Source organism: Oryza glaberrima, chromosome 4 (genome assembly GCF_000147395.1).
Source record: "Oryza glaberrima chromosome 4, OglaRS2, whole genome shotgun sequence".
NCBI classification, from domain to species: Eukaryota; Viridiplantae; Streptophyta; class Magnoliopsida; order Poales; family Poaceae; genus Oryza; species Oryza glaberrima.
In genome coordinates, this window is record NC_068329.1 from 2,555,578 (window position 1) to 2,569,880 (window position 14,303).

General features: G+C 45.6%; 1 non-coding gene and 1 pseudogene across 1 annotated transcript; one reads left to right on the top strand and one right to left on the bottom strand.

The window, feature by feature from the left end:
- Nucleotides 1-274: 274 nt before the first annotated feature.
- On the top strand, nucleotides 275-381 carry LOC127772414 (small nucleolar RNA R71). The gene has a single exon (XR_008017402.1). It is a non-coding gene; the product is annotated as a small nucleolar RNA R71 (small nucleolar RNA).
- A 1,416-nt stretch (nucleotides 382-1,797) lies between these two features.
- LOC127771300 (phenylalanine ammonia-lyase-like) lies at nucleotides 1,798-4,220 on the bottom strand (annotated as a pseudogene).
- Between the last annotated feature and the right edge of the window lie 10,083 nt (nucleotides 4,221-14,303).

Consider the following 14,303-nt stretch of genomic DNA (forward strand, 5'->3'; position numbering starts at 1 on the left):
GCCTTAGGGCCGTTTCTCGCGGTCGTCTAATTGCTTCATGAGGAGGTCCAGCTTGGCAGCAAGTAACTCCGTCTCCTTGACGGTATGCATGCCTCGTTGATGGCTCTGGAGTCGTTCCTCGCTCCAACCCATATTGGAGACCATCTTCTCTATTAGATCAACGGCTCCTTGAACCGTTTTAGAGAAGAAAGCCCCTCCAGCTGCCGTGTCTAGGTGATTGCGGGACATCGGCGTGAGTCCATTATAAAAGTTCTGCAAGATCAGCTAGTCATCCTTCCTATGATGAGGACAGGCGGCCACATACTCCTGCAGACGCTCTCATGCTTCCGGAATAGACTCGTCCCTTGTCTACTGGAAAGTTGAAATCCTTCCACGAAGGGCATTGGTTTTGCCCATCGGGAAGAATTTCGAGAGGAATGTCGTAGAGCATTTATCCCAGGTGTTGACAGCAGCACGGTTGACATAGAACCACTGCTTCGCTCTCCTGAGAAGGAAGAACGGAAACAGTCGCAGCCTGACGGCGTCAGGACTGATGCCCTTGATGGTGTACGTGCTACAGATCTCAAGGAAGTGTTGCAGATGAGCATTGGCATCCTCATTAGGCTTGCCACAGAACGGGCTAGCCTATGCCATTGTGATGAGGCTGGACTTTAAGTCGAAATCCACGTCCCCTTTGTTGACCTGCGGCCCAATGGCCACATTATCAGCAGAGGGAGCAGCGAACTCGTGGAGAGTCTTGTTAGCCATAGTCTTGAAGGTCGGTGGCGCTGGTACGGCTGGTTTCTCTGTCGGTAGAGTTTTCTGCGGAGTAGCGACTCGTGGCCTGACGCTCCGGAAGAAAGCTTCTGGATTTTCTTTGAAGTTTTTCGACAAGTTGAAACCAGTCATGCACTACCCATTTTTCACAACAAAAGTGAAAGCAACCAAGGTTAGCCTGTAAAAGAAAATGATTATACAGAGGTAAATATAAAGTATTAGTTCAAGTAATCTCTATTATGAATCTTCCCCGGCAACGGCGCCAGAAATGCTTGTTGGTATTTCTTAAGAACATTCCTAGAAATATAATTTCCAGCAATGGCGCAAAAATACTCCTGGTATATTATGGTTATAGAGTTCATCCGCAAACACACGGATATACTATTATAGCATTTCTCCCAAGAGTATTTCAAGGGTATCGTATTTATTTTATCCCGTGGGAAGATCATGTAGAGAGAAGATTGACTAATAATTTATATATTACTTGTGATAATCATATTCTAAGCAGGGGTTAAGATAATCCAAGGGTAGAGTGACACACAAGTATTAACTACTCATTCTCATACTATATTATCTAAGTGGATAGAAAAGAGAAAGACAATCTATTCCTTTACTTCTAATATACATAGTATACATACATCCTAGTTAACTGATATACTAGCTAATACCCTCTATCCGATGCCCTCCTGGTACTTTGAGAAGCTACCTCTGACTGCCGAGTTCCTTACGACAGCCCGTTATGACCATACAACCGGGGCAAAATACGGAGGAATACCCTCCCCAGAGAATTAACTTAGGATTATATACCGGCGCGGAGGAAATATCCGTAGTGAGCTGTCAATATATGACTTTTATTTATATATAAGCTTTCTTAATGTAAGACACACAAGTACACAATGATTATAAGTGCTGACACATTTATTTATATATAGTCCAGCTAACTGTTTATAGTTTATTCTTTATTCACCGCACGCCGCGTGAATTATTGTGTATAGTAGGATAGTACTTGCTTTTATTCGTCGACTCGTATATGTAGTTGAGCTAATTGAGTGGCAGGGGCGCGCCTTTCCACTCGCTGAGGCATTCCAGCAGTGGGTGGATGTGCTTGTGCTGGTTCATGGCGATCACCACCTTGTCCACCTCCTCCCCGGGCGACCGCGTCTTCTCGCCGGTCAGGTACTCGGCGCCGAGCTCCTTGCGCACGAACCTGTACAGCGGGTACGAGCGGCACTCGGTGATCCTGTTCGTGGCCAAGCCGCTCTCCACAGCCGCGCGTGCGGCCTCCACATCGTCGGGGAGCACCGCGCGGAGTTGGTGCTCGAAGTCAGGCACCTTGGCCAGGATGTCACCGTTGGCCAGCGCATGCTCCATGAGCACCGCGCGGATCTTCTGCATGAGTGGCAAGCTGGATCTGCATGGGTCTTCTGCGTACGTGAACACCGCCACGCGGTCAATAGCGCCGAGCAGCAGGTCGTCGTCGACCATGGGCAGGGATTTCTTGGCGACATTCGTCACGCACTTCTTAACAGCGGCCTTGATGTTCTCCTCGAGATGGCGCAGGTCGACGGCCTGGCACAGTGCGATGAGGAAAGTAGAGGACATGATCTTCAGGACGGTGACGGCCTCTGCGGTCATCCTGGAGGAGATGAGGCCGAGAGAGTTGACGCCCTGGTTGTGCTGCTCCGTGGTATGCACATGGTTGGTCACCGGGTTGGCCAGGAACTGGAGCTCAGAGCAGTAGGACGCCATGGCGACCTCGGCGCCATTGAAACCGTAGTCCAAGCTCGGGTTGCGCCCGCCGGGCAGGTTTGAGGGAAGGCCGTTGCTGTAGAAGCTGCTGACAAGCTCGGAGAACTGCGCGAACATGAGCCTGCCGATGGCAGCGATGGCGAGACGAGTGTTGTCCATGGACACCCCGATGGGAGTGCCCTGGAAGTTGCCGCCGTGGAGCGCCTTGCGGCGGGCGACGTCGATGACAGGGTTGTCGTTGACGGAGTTGATCTCTCGCTCGATCGACTTGGTGGCGAAGCGGATGACCTCGACCTGCGGGCCGAGCCACTGCGGCGCCGTGCGCATGGCGTACCTGTCCTGCTTCAGCTTCGTCAGCCGGTCAATCTCGCCCAAGCTCCTTGGCAAGCTTCATGTAGGAGCTGCCTTCCAGTATGTGCTCCATGATGGCCGCAGCTTCGATCTGCCCAGGGTGGTGCTTCAGCGCGTGGATGAGGTGGTCCGTGTACTCCGGCTTGCCGGCCATCACCTCGCAGTACACCGCCGAGAGGACCTCGGCAAGGACGGCGAGGATGTTGGCCTCGAAGAGCACGATCGCCGCCAGGCCGGAGCCCACGGCCGTGCCGTTGACGATGGCGAGCCCTTCCTTGGGCTGCAATGCGAAGAACCCGTGCTCAATGCCGGCGATCTTGAACGCCTCAGCGGCGTCCACCTTGGTGCCGTCCGGGGCCACCGCCACGGAGTTCTGGCGGCCGGTGATGAGGCCGGCGATGTAGGACAGCGGGACGATGTCGCCGGACGCGGTGATGGTGCCCCGGAGCGGCAGGCACGGAGTCACGTTGGCGTTGAGCAGCTTGGCGATAGCCTCGAGGATCTCGAAGCGGATGCCCGAGTAGCCCTGGATGAGGGTGTTGATGCGCACGAGCATGGCTGCGCGCGTGACCTCCGTCGGCAGCGTGTAGCCGTCGCTGCGGCTGGCTCCAAAGACGCCGGCGTTGAGGTATCTTTAATATTTTCATTCAGACCCACCCACCCAATGAACGAATTAATTAGCATTATTGCTTGTATAGCAGTCAGAGTCAGTGAGTAATTAGTATAAAATAAAATAATACCTCCGTTTCTAAATATTTGACATCGTTAATTTTTTAGCACATGCATATTTAACCGTTCGTCTTATTTAAAAACTTTTGTGAAATATGTAAAACTATATGTATACATATAAGTATATTTAACAATGGAAAAGAATTAATAATTACTTATATTTTTTAAAAATTTTAAAAAGTCAACGGCATCAAATATTTAGAAACGGAGAGAATAGTACACTGAGCCCTACGCTCCTACCGGATCAGCTCTTTCTGGAGCGCGGCGAACTCATTGGTGCGGCGGTGGGAGGCACCCCCGAAGCCGGTGGTGATGCCGTACGTGTCGGTGCCGTTCATGGTGCTGTTGAAGACCCACTCGCGGCTAGCCTCCAGGCAGGGTCGTGCGGATTCGTCCAGCACCACATGCACCCGGGCGGCCTCGCCGGCGACGGCTGCCACCTTGGCGACGCTGAGGCTGAGCATGGCGCCGTCGATCTTCACCAGCGGCTCGTGGTACTCCACCACCATCCTCTTCACCTCGTCGAGGTGGCTCCCCGCGAGACCCTCTGCCGCCTTGCCCCAGTACAAGGGGTCGCCGGTGCGCGGCCCTGAGTTGTTGAGGGGGCGGTCGACCAGACCGGTCTCACACTCCATTGCTTGCAGCGCCACGTACCGCAGTCCACAGGTCGTCGAGTACGTATACAGCTAACAGAGGGTCTTTGCGGTGGATCTTGTTGGAGTCAGGACTCAGGGGGTGCTTAAATAATAGCAAGAGCGCAACAGTCCCTTGTAGTTTGCCTTGTGTAGGATTGTGTGCCATGCATAGACTAGAAATTAACTAGACTCCACTGGATAGGTGGCTTGCCTTTTTTACTAGGGCGCCCTAGTGCAAAATCGCTCACTGCTGCGCAAACCATTTGCAGTCCTGGTTTGCTACCCCCTATAGTCCCGGGTAGCAAACCGAAACTACGAATCCGGGACTAAAGATCGCTATCTTTAGTCCCGGTTCAAATACCTAGAAATGGTAACACTAACTAGGACTATATATGATTAAGCCTTTCTTTTTTTTTTATTTGCATGCTCCTGCTTGGTGCATGTTTATATGTATGTATGTGTGTGTATTACACATATATAAAAGCACTTAACAATATATGTACATATATTACAATTCCTTCGGACAATAAATATAATGTTTCTATCGTATGCTAGCTAGCTACTTCGGCGTTATCTCAGAAGAAGTACCGACGCTATGAATTGTTGATCCGTCGTAGTAGAATTTACCTGCGGGATCGAGAATTTGTTTGTTGATGATCACATCATTTGTTCTTGAACAGCCGTGATAAAATCTGCGTAGGTGAGGTTATGCCTCATGTAAATAAACTATCATTTGAAAAAAAGAGAGATAAATATATGAAATAAACAAGAAATCGACACGCAATGAATGACTGAATGATTTGTACGTACATCGAGCTCCTTGGTGGTGTAGATTTGGGTCGATAGGTAGTGGGCATACTCGCAGACGTAGTAGCCGCACAAGTTATTCCCCTTGTCCTACTTTGCTCATTAAAAGAGAAACAATGAGAGATTTAACATACACTTCTATTTTAGACATTCAATATAATTTTGGAGCATGTACTTACTAGAAAATTAAACCTCCAGCCAAGTTTTTCTTTCCACAACCCTTTGACCAAAGCACGGAACCGGTCCCAAGCCCTACGTACAATTGCAAGCTATGATTAATTATTATCCAAGATCCGCATAGTAGCAATAACAAAATTCGTAATGACAGTGGAATAGATGGCATTATCTGTCTATCACTTCAAAATCTTGTCAAAAGTAGACTCCTCTTTATCCATTGAGTCAAAGACATGGACTTTGCATGACTCCATGTCGAAAAGAAAAAGGGCCCAGTGGAATCCGCAAATTGCATGAGATGATATATGAAACTGTGTGTGTATATATATATATATACATGTATATATATATATATATATATAGACACACACACGAGAAGGAAATTGGTTCAAAAGACAGTAAAAACTCACGATGTGTTGTACGGCACTAATATGAACGTCTAGAAATGCAGCTGCACCAGGATATGGACAAGATTGTCCTTTGCGGCTTGCTCATACTTGGTGAAAGGGTTGCAAGCGGGCTTGTCCGCAAACCCGCTTATAGGCAAAATTTGTTGGTAACCCGCGGGTTTGACTCGTGGGTTAGCTATTAATTTGACATGTAAATGTGTTTATAGATTGACCCACTTGTATCTCTAGATGCGGCAAACCAGACCACGATGTAAAATCCATTAGTTATCATCTATTTGACCTATAAGTAAGTTCGCGGGTCGGCCCGCTTGCATCCTTACTTGGTGATCATTTCAACGTTAACTTTGCAAGGGTCGATGAATCCAGTATCGTAATTACCTTGCCGTCGGCCCCTTTGAATCTCAATTCTACGACGATAAAAGGAATTTTTATGAGGTACATAGACAGAGCTAAGGAACAAAATAAATCTAACTAAACATTACATAACCCATGCGGAGAGAAGAGAGACGTCGAGGGCGTCTAGATTGTATAGGTCGAAAGACATCATCGAATGAGATCCAGAGAACATCATCTCCTTGGAAGAAGTCAGAGTTTCTTCTCCTCGCTCCGAACATCTCTCTACCGTTGGCTGACATTTCCATGTATCGTTGATGGAATCGGTATATCTTTTTCGGTAGGGTCTTCACCTGATCAGGTTTGAAAGTGGTTTACGAAGTTTAAACTGGTATTTCACTTCCTCCTTTGGGATTGGTGTGCCTGTAAGAAACTGATTCCCTATTTAGTCCGGTGTCTTTAATGAAATATGTTATCCCCATTTCTTCAGGCTACACCAATGACTCGACCTCTTGTTTTGGTTGCTCTCCAAGCTAAGAGACTTGTTTGGCCTTTTTTTCGAAATGCCTTGTTAAGTGTTCGTTCAAAGTCCGATAGTTTTATGGCCTCCTTGACCGGTGCGCCCATCTTAAGGAAGTTCTTCACACTCGGGTCTATTGGTATCTTCTTTTTTGGACTCCGAGGTTTGAAGTGCGCCCTCACATCTTCTACAACCTAAGTGTCAATCACCTCCTTAGTGCACTCGTACGGCCAAACCTTTGGATCAGGGAGCGGTGTCTCTTCAACTTTTTCGTTCTTCGTTAACCTTGTGCGGACAGCGGAGCTTGGCAAGACCTTGACTTGGAAGGTGCTACAGCAGGAGGAAGTGGAGGAGCCGGAGGAGAAGGTGCAGGTGGAGGAACCGAAGGAGATGGTGTAGGCGGAGGAGGCGAAGGAGCCGAAGGAGATGGAGGAATACGATGTACCGCTTGCACCATAGTATAATGGCGTGGCCTGTCTCTCTTAGTTTCATCTCCCCGTCTCCCCCAGGGATGTCCAACTAGAGGTCCTCGTATATGGCTTCCACCAGCTCAACTTCAACTCTCGAGTATCTAGGTGGAATCGGCCTGCAGCGGTATGTCCCTGAAGGGTCCGTTGGGATGGCCATTCCTGACGCCACCTTCACGAGGAGCGAGATTATCAACCTAAGCACCAACTTTCGGAATGTAAATGTCAAAATTCATAAAACTACGAGCATACGTTGATTAACAGGTTCTTGAAGGGAATATGCAGCTCACATGGTGTCTGCTACGTGATTTCATCAACGGGGCATGGGGTTTCGTCCTAAGCATGCAACGCGTCCATGCTCTGTGATCCTACCTATCTCGTTGAGGCGCAGCTGCTGTGATTGCCTGAGGGGCTGACCATGACATGCGGAATAGATGGCTGGTGCTCTAGGCTCCGCTGTGTGGCCAGGCGTTCGTCTACCTTTCTAGCCACCTCCTCTTGCAACCTGAGCTCGTAGTTTGATACCCTATATTCACGATCTACAATCTTCGCTTTTGTATCTATCTTGCTGCTCATATACTCCTGTACGTGTGGATGTCCTCTTCGAATCCAATCTACAATGGAACCACGCCTTTTCCCCGCATCCGTTCTGGATGCTTGGGAGTCTGCAGTGCAAGCGTAAGCTCGTCCTTCTCTCTGTTCAGTCGGAGCGTGCCCTGAGAAGAGGCCTCCACTGCGTCTAATAGCCGTCTAGCAGCTTCGCGTATCTGATCGCCAAATACTAGGGAGCCATAAGCGGGATTCGGCGTTCCACCATGAGCATAGTACATGCGCTTTGATCGTTCCGGCCATACAGAGTTGGCTGGTTCGATACCTCTTTCAATCAACCTGGCTTCCATTTCCTCCCACTGTGGCACTACCTTGCTATAGCCGCTTGACCCTAGATATGGTGATGGTACTTCTTCTTAGAGGCATTGGCTTTATTTTTTTTGATCAGCGCTTGCCCTTGTTGTCCTACCTTGTAAGCGACAAAATCATCCCAATGATCCCTGAGCTTAGGGAATGAATCGAAGTCAGGTGTCTGGCCCTTCAGGATGTATTTCTTGTAAAGGTCTGACTTGTAGCTCTGGAACTGTTCTGCCATTTTCTTAAGAGTCCATTCTTTCACTTTGTCCTCCTAGCCCTCAGGGAGCATGAACGTCTCAAGCATTGTGGTCCACAGCATCTCCTTCTCTGAATCTAGGAGAAAATTGCCTAAATCCCCGCGTGCCCTTATTGTGCGACAATACACCGTGCCGATAGGCACGTTATCCCTCACAACCCAATCATTGTGTTGTACGAACTTTTGTGCTGCATCTCGGGGGCCAATCGGTCGGCTATCTTGTTCCACTTCAGTAATGATGTGGCGACCCTCAATCTTCCTCGCGGCACCTCGTTGTCCGCATGCCCACTTCTATCCAACGGAGGGTTGACTTTGACTACCCTCCTCCTCCTCGTTGCCCTCCTCGTTCCCCTCCAAGTTTAGGTATTGGCTGGGATCCTCGTTCCCCTCATACTCGTTCCAATACTAGCTGATGCCCTCGTGATCATGTCGTACAAGATCTGTTCGTCTTCGCTATCAGCCATCGATTCGTATATTAACATTGTTAATTATACATGATTATTACACGTGATAACAATTTTAAATCGGGTGTAAGTTATTACAAATTATTATTACAATGTAATAACAATTTTAATTCGGGCGTATGTTTGTTACACATGATTATTACAATTGAAAACAATATTAAATAAGACACGTATGTTAATTTAACTTGCTTGTGTATTTCCTTCGAGGGCTTGCTACCACTTAAGCTTGAGCGACGACGACGGTCAGTGCTGCACCTTGTATTTTTTGACATGCATAAAAATGTACTACCTCCATTTCAGGTTATAAGACTTTCTAGCATTGCCTACATTCATATAGATATTAATGAATCTAGGCACACATATACGTCTATATTCATTAGCATATATATGAATGTGGGCAATGCTAGAAAGTCTTATATAATATGAAACGGAGGAAGTATTAGTTAAAATATGTACAATTGTCCTAATACAAGTCTCAATTCTCATTTGTTCTAAATTGAGTGCATTCGTTCTATCTCGCTCACGTTCGTTCGTTCACTCGTTCTATCGTTCTCATTCGTTCACATCCTATCGTTCTCGTTCAAATTCGTTCTATCTTGTTCACGTTTGTTCATTCTTTAATTCGTTCACTAGTTCTATCGTTCTCATTCGTTTACGTCCTATCGTTCTAGTTCGTTTGTTCTACTTTGTTCGTTAACGTACGTTTCGTTCGTTCACTTGTTCTATCGTTCTTGTTCGTTTGTTCTATCGTTCTGGTTCGTTCATTAACGTATGTTTTGTTCGTTCACTCGTTCTATCATTTTCGTTCGTTCTTGTTTGTTCTATCGTTCTCGTTTGTTCATTAACGTACGTTTCTATCATTTGTTAACGTTTATATGTTTCTATCGTTCGTTCGATTCCGTCCATTAACGTATCGTTCTATCGTTGGTTCGATGACGGTAGTGGCGATGGCGGTGACGCCAGCGGCGGCGGTGGCAGTAGCAGAGGTGGCGCATGACGATGGCGATTGTTGCAGTGGCGTGTTGTGGCGACGACGGGGGTTGTAGTAGCACTGGTGGAGGTGGAGGCGGTGGCGGCGTGCAGGGGCGTCAGCAATGGCGGAGGTGGAGGCGATGGCAGCGTGCGGCGGCGACGGTGGCGGCGATGGCGGCAGTGGCCGGGGGCTACGGCGGCCAGAGATGTGAGAGATATAAGAGCGGATCGAATCAAGGAGATCAATGGGCTGGCTCACCTTCTTGAAGCAAATGCGGCGGTGGTGGCGACGACGAAGCCCTAGAAGCCGATGAAGTCAAGATCGAAAAAATCTTGTAAGTGTTGGTGGAGAAGACGATGTGTGCTCTGCCTATTTAAACCCCACGATCTTTAGTCCCGGTTGGTGGCTAGAACCTAGACTGAAGATATCTTTAGTCCCGGTTGTTCTCACCAATCGGGAGTAAAGATGTGATCTTTAGTCCTGGTTGTTTTCCCCAACCGGGACTAAAAGAAATCTTTAGTCCCTGTTCTAGGCACCAATAGGGGCTAAAGATCTTATCCCGCTATTTCCAAATCCTTTGTTGAACTAGCATGGGTTAACAACCGGGACTAAATATATAATAATGCATTACACCGGGCAATTTAATTTCATTAAATATAGGTTTAATAAAATAGTAAATAATGCATTAAAATGAAATACTATCACAAAATTAATGACAAAACATTTAAAATATTTAAAATTTTTAATAAATTATGTGGATTATATATAATTAACAAATGCTAGATTTAATATTATTTTAAATTCTAATAATCATATATATCTAACATATGTGAGATTTAAAATTGTTTTAAATTGTAATAATCTTATATAACTAACATATGCCCGATTAAAAATTGTTTTAAATTCTTAGGATCATATATAACTAACATATGCCCAATTTAAAATTGTTTTAAATTATAATAATCATATATAACTAACATATGCCTGATTTAAAATTGTTTTAAATTCTAATAAGCATTTATAACTAACATATGCCCGATTTAAAATTGTTTTAAATTCTAATAATCATTTATAACTAACATATGCCCGATTTAAAATTGTTTTGAATTCTAAAAATCATTTATAACTAACATATGCCTGATTTAAAATTGTTTTAAATTCTAATAATCATTTATATCTAACATATGCCCGATTTTAAATTGTTTTTAATTCTAATAATCATTTATAACTATCATATGCCCGATTTAAAATTGTCTTAAATTCTAATAATCATTTATAACTAACATATGCCTGATCTTAAATTGCTTTGAATTGTTCTCACATATAAGTAACATATTCCCATACAACAATTGAAAGAGATGGATCTTCAATACATTCAAAATAATTTACATCATCTATCTAACAATTAGGGCAATGCATCGTCGGTGATGGCTTACTGCAGGTACATTCTCCTCACTAATGTTTCTTCCATATGATCGTGGCGTGATTAAGGGGTGTCTTCATTTGATAGGAGGTTGCTTTTGTCAACCGTCACCGCGAATGGAGGTTGCCTGTCAAATTGATTGTAATCTTCGTCAGTGTTAACCTCGACTCCAATGATTTTTCTTTTGCCAGGGAGAACCACGTGGCGTTTAGGCTCGTTGGGCCCTTTCCCCTTCTTTGCTTTGCTAGACATGTCTTTCATGTAGAAAACTTGCATTACATCATTGGCTAGGACAAATGGTTCGTCTGAGTATCCAACCTTGTTAAGGTCAACCATTGTGATCCCACTATCATCAATCGTTATGCCTCCACCAGTCAGCCTAACCCTAATACGTGCTAATTGTACCATCGCGTCTCTTGGCATTGATATGAACAACACTGTTCTGGTTCATGTTCGTTTTGTCTTGGGCTCCTGTGTAAAATGTATACCCATTGATCTCATATCCTTGGAATGTCGTGATCGAGCCAGATGGTCCCCTCACCAAGAAGGCCAGTTGTTCGTTAATCGTCTCGTTACCCATGAGATGTTGTTGTAGCCACGCGGGGAAGGTATCAATGTGATAGCGTGTAATCCATGCATCGGCCTTACTGATGTTTTTGGAGCGAACAATCGCCATGTGCTCCTTGATGTAAGGAGCCACCAAATGAAGATTGTAGCAAAACCGTGAAATGTGCTTTACGGAATAAATCGTTGTCTACAGTTATTATTGCTTTCCTTCCAAGAGTTCCCTTTCCCCGTAGTCTCCCTTCATGGCGTGATTCGGCCACCCCGGTTGGACGAAGGTCTTCAATAAATTCTATGCAAAATTCAATGACCTCCTCTGCTCCATACCCCTTGGCGATGCTTGCGTCTGGACGAGAACGGTTACGAACGTACTTCTTTAGACTGCCCATGTACCTCTCGAAAGGAAACATGTTGTGTAGATACACAGACCCGAGCATATCGATCTCTTTGACAAGGTGACATAGCAGATGCATGCATTATATTGAAAAACGAAGGTGGAAAGATCAACTCAAAGCTGACAAGACATTGCACCACATCATTTTTAAGGGCTTGTAATATGTCCGGATGAATGACCTTTTGCGAAATTGCGTTCATGAAAGCACATAGCTTTGTTATTGTTGCCCGGACATTGTCAGGAAGGATACCCTGAATTATAACAGGAAGCAGCTGTGTTATCAACACGTGACAGTCATGAGACTTTAGGTTTGTGAACTTCTTCTCCTTTGTGCTTATTATTCCCTTTATATTCGAGGAGTATCCAGATGGTACCTTGATGCTCTCCAAGCATTCAAACATATTTTTCCTTCTCTGCCTTGCTAAGAGTGTAGCTAGCTGGACTCAAGTAATGGCTTCCTTTCTCCTTTGGTTCCGGGTGAAGGTCGTCGCGTTGTTCCATATGCTTGAGATCATTACGTGCTTCAAGTGTATCTTTTGACTTCCCTTATACACCTAGGAAGCCCAGCAAGTTGACATAGAGGTTCTTGATGAGGTGCATCACATCGATTGCGTGGTGGACGTCGAATACTTACCAATAGGGTAACTCCAAAAAAATATACCTCTTCTTCCACATCGCAGCTTGACCATATTCACTTGCTATGGGTTGGCTGCCAGGTCCCTTTCCAAATACTAGTTTCAGATCTTTCACCATAGCAAACATGGTTTTACCATTACGATGTTTTGGCTTAGTATGGTGATCTGCCTTCTGTTCAAAATGCTTGACTTGCAACAAGAAATCGACTATTGCCCATGTACACAACCTTCTTACAATGCTTCAGATACGCACTTTCAGTTTCTTCCATACAGTGGGTGCAAGCCTTGTATATCTTGTTGGACTATCCGGATAGGCTGCTAAGTGCAGGCTAATCATTGATGGTTACGAACAGCATCGCTCTTAGGTTAAATTGCTCCTGTTTGTCCTCATCCCACTTGGGGACACCTTCTTAATTTCTTCCACAGCAGTTTAAGATCTTCGACCAGTGGTCTAAGGTACACATCAATGTCGTTACCAGGTTGCTTTGAGCCTTGAATAATAATCGACGTAATGATGTACTTCCTCTTCATGCATAGCCAAGGGGGGAGGTTGTAGATACACATCATAACAGGCCAAGTGCTATGGCTGCTTCTCATCTCTCCAAATGGATTTGTGCCATCTGTACTTAAACCGAACCATATGTTTCGTGTGTCCTCTCCAATGTCTTTAAATGTTCTCTCGATGTTTCGCCACAGAAAACCATCGGCGGGGTGTCTCAGCATCCCATCTTGTTGATGTTCTTCTGTATGCTAGCGCATCATTCTAGCATGCTCTTTGTTCCTGAACAAGCGCCTGAACTGTGGTATTATAGGGAAATACCACATCACCTTAGCAAGAGCTCTCTCATTCAATGGTTGCTCGTCAACTTCACCTGGATCATCTCGTCTAATCTTGTATTGTAGTGCCTTACAAACAGGGCATGCTTCTAGGTTCTGATACTTCTCACTGCGATAAAGGATACAATCGTTCAGACATGTGTGTATCTTCTGAACTTCCAGTCCTAGAGGGCAGACACTCTTCTTAGCCTCGTACATTGTTTCAGGCAATTTGTTTCGCTATGGAAGAATGTTGTTCACGACTTTCAATAACTCGCCAAATGCCTTGTCACTAGCACCATTTTTTGCCTTCCGTTGCAAGAATTCCAGAGTGGTACCCAACTTTTTGTGCCCATGTTCGCAACCTGGGTACAACGACGTTTTGCGGTCCGCTAACATACGGTCTAATTTCTGGACCTCCTTTTCACTTTCGCAGTCCTCCTTAGCGTCCGCAATATCTGACCAAGATCATCGGCAATGTCGTTATCTTCAATTGCCCCGTCCACCTCACCCGTTCTATTTCCTTCAAATCCATCCTACTAAGCCCAGTACGGGATGTTCTCGTCTTCCACCTCATATTCTTCTATTTGAACCCCTAGCTCTCCGTGCGATGTCAATTATAGCTACGCATGAACCTTGACTCAAACAAGTGGAAATGAATAGTTCTTAGCCTCGTACGTTGTTCCGGGCAATTTGTTTCGCTATGGAAGAATGTTGTTCACGAGTTTCAATAACTCGCCAAATGCCTTGTCACTAGCACCATTTTTTGCCATCCGTTGCAAGAATTCCAGAGTGGTACCCAACTTTTTGTGCCCATGTTCGCAACCTGAGTACAACGACGTTTTGTGGTCCGCTAACATACGGTCTAATTTCTGGACCTCCTTTTCACTTTTGCAGTCCTCCTTGCCGTCCGCAACATCTGACCAAGATCATCGGCAACG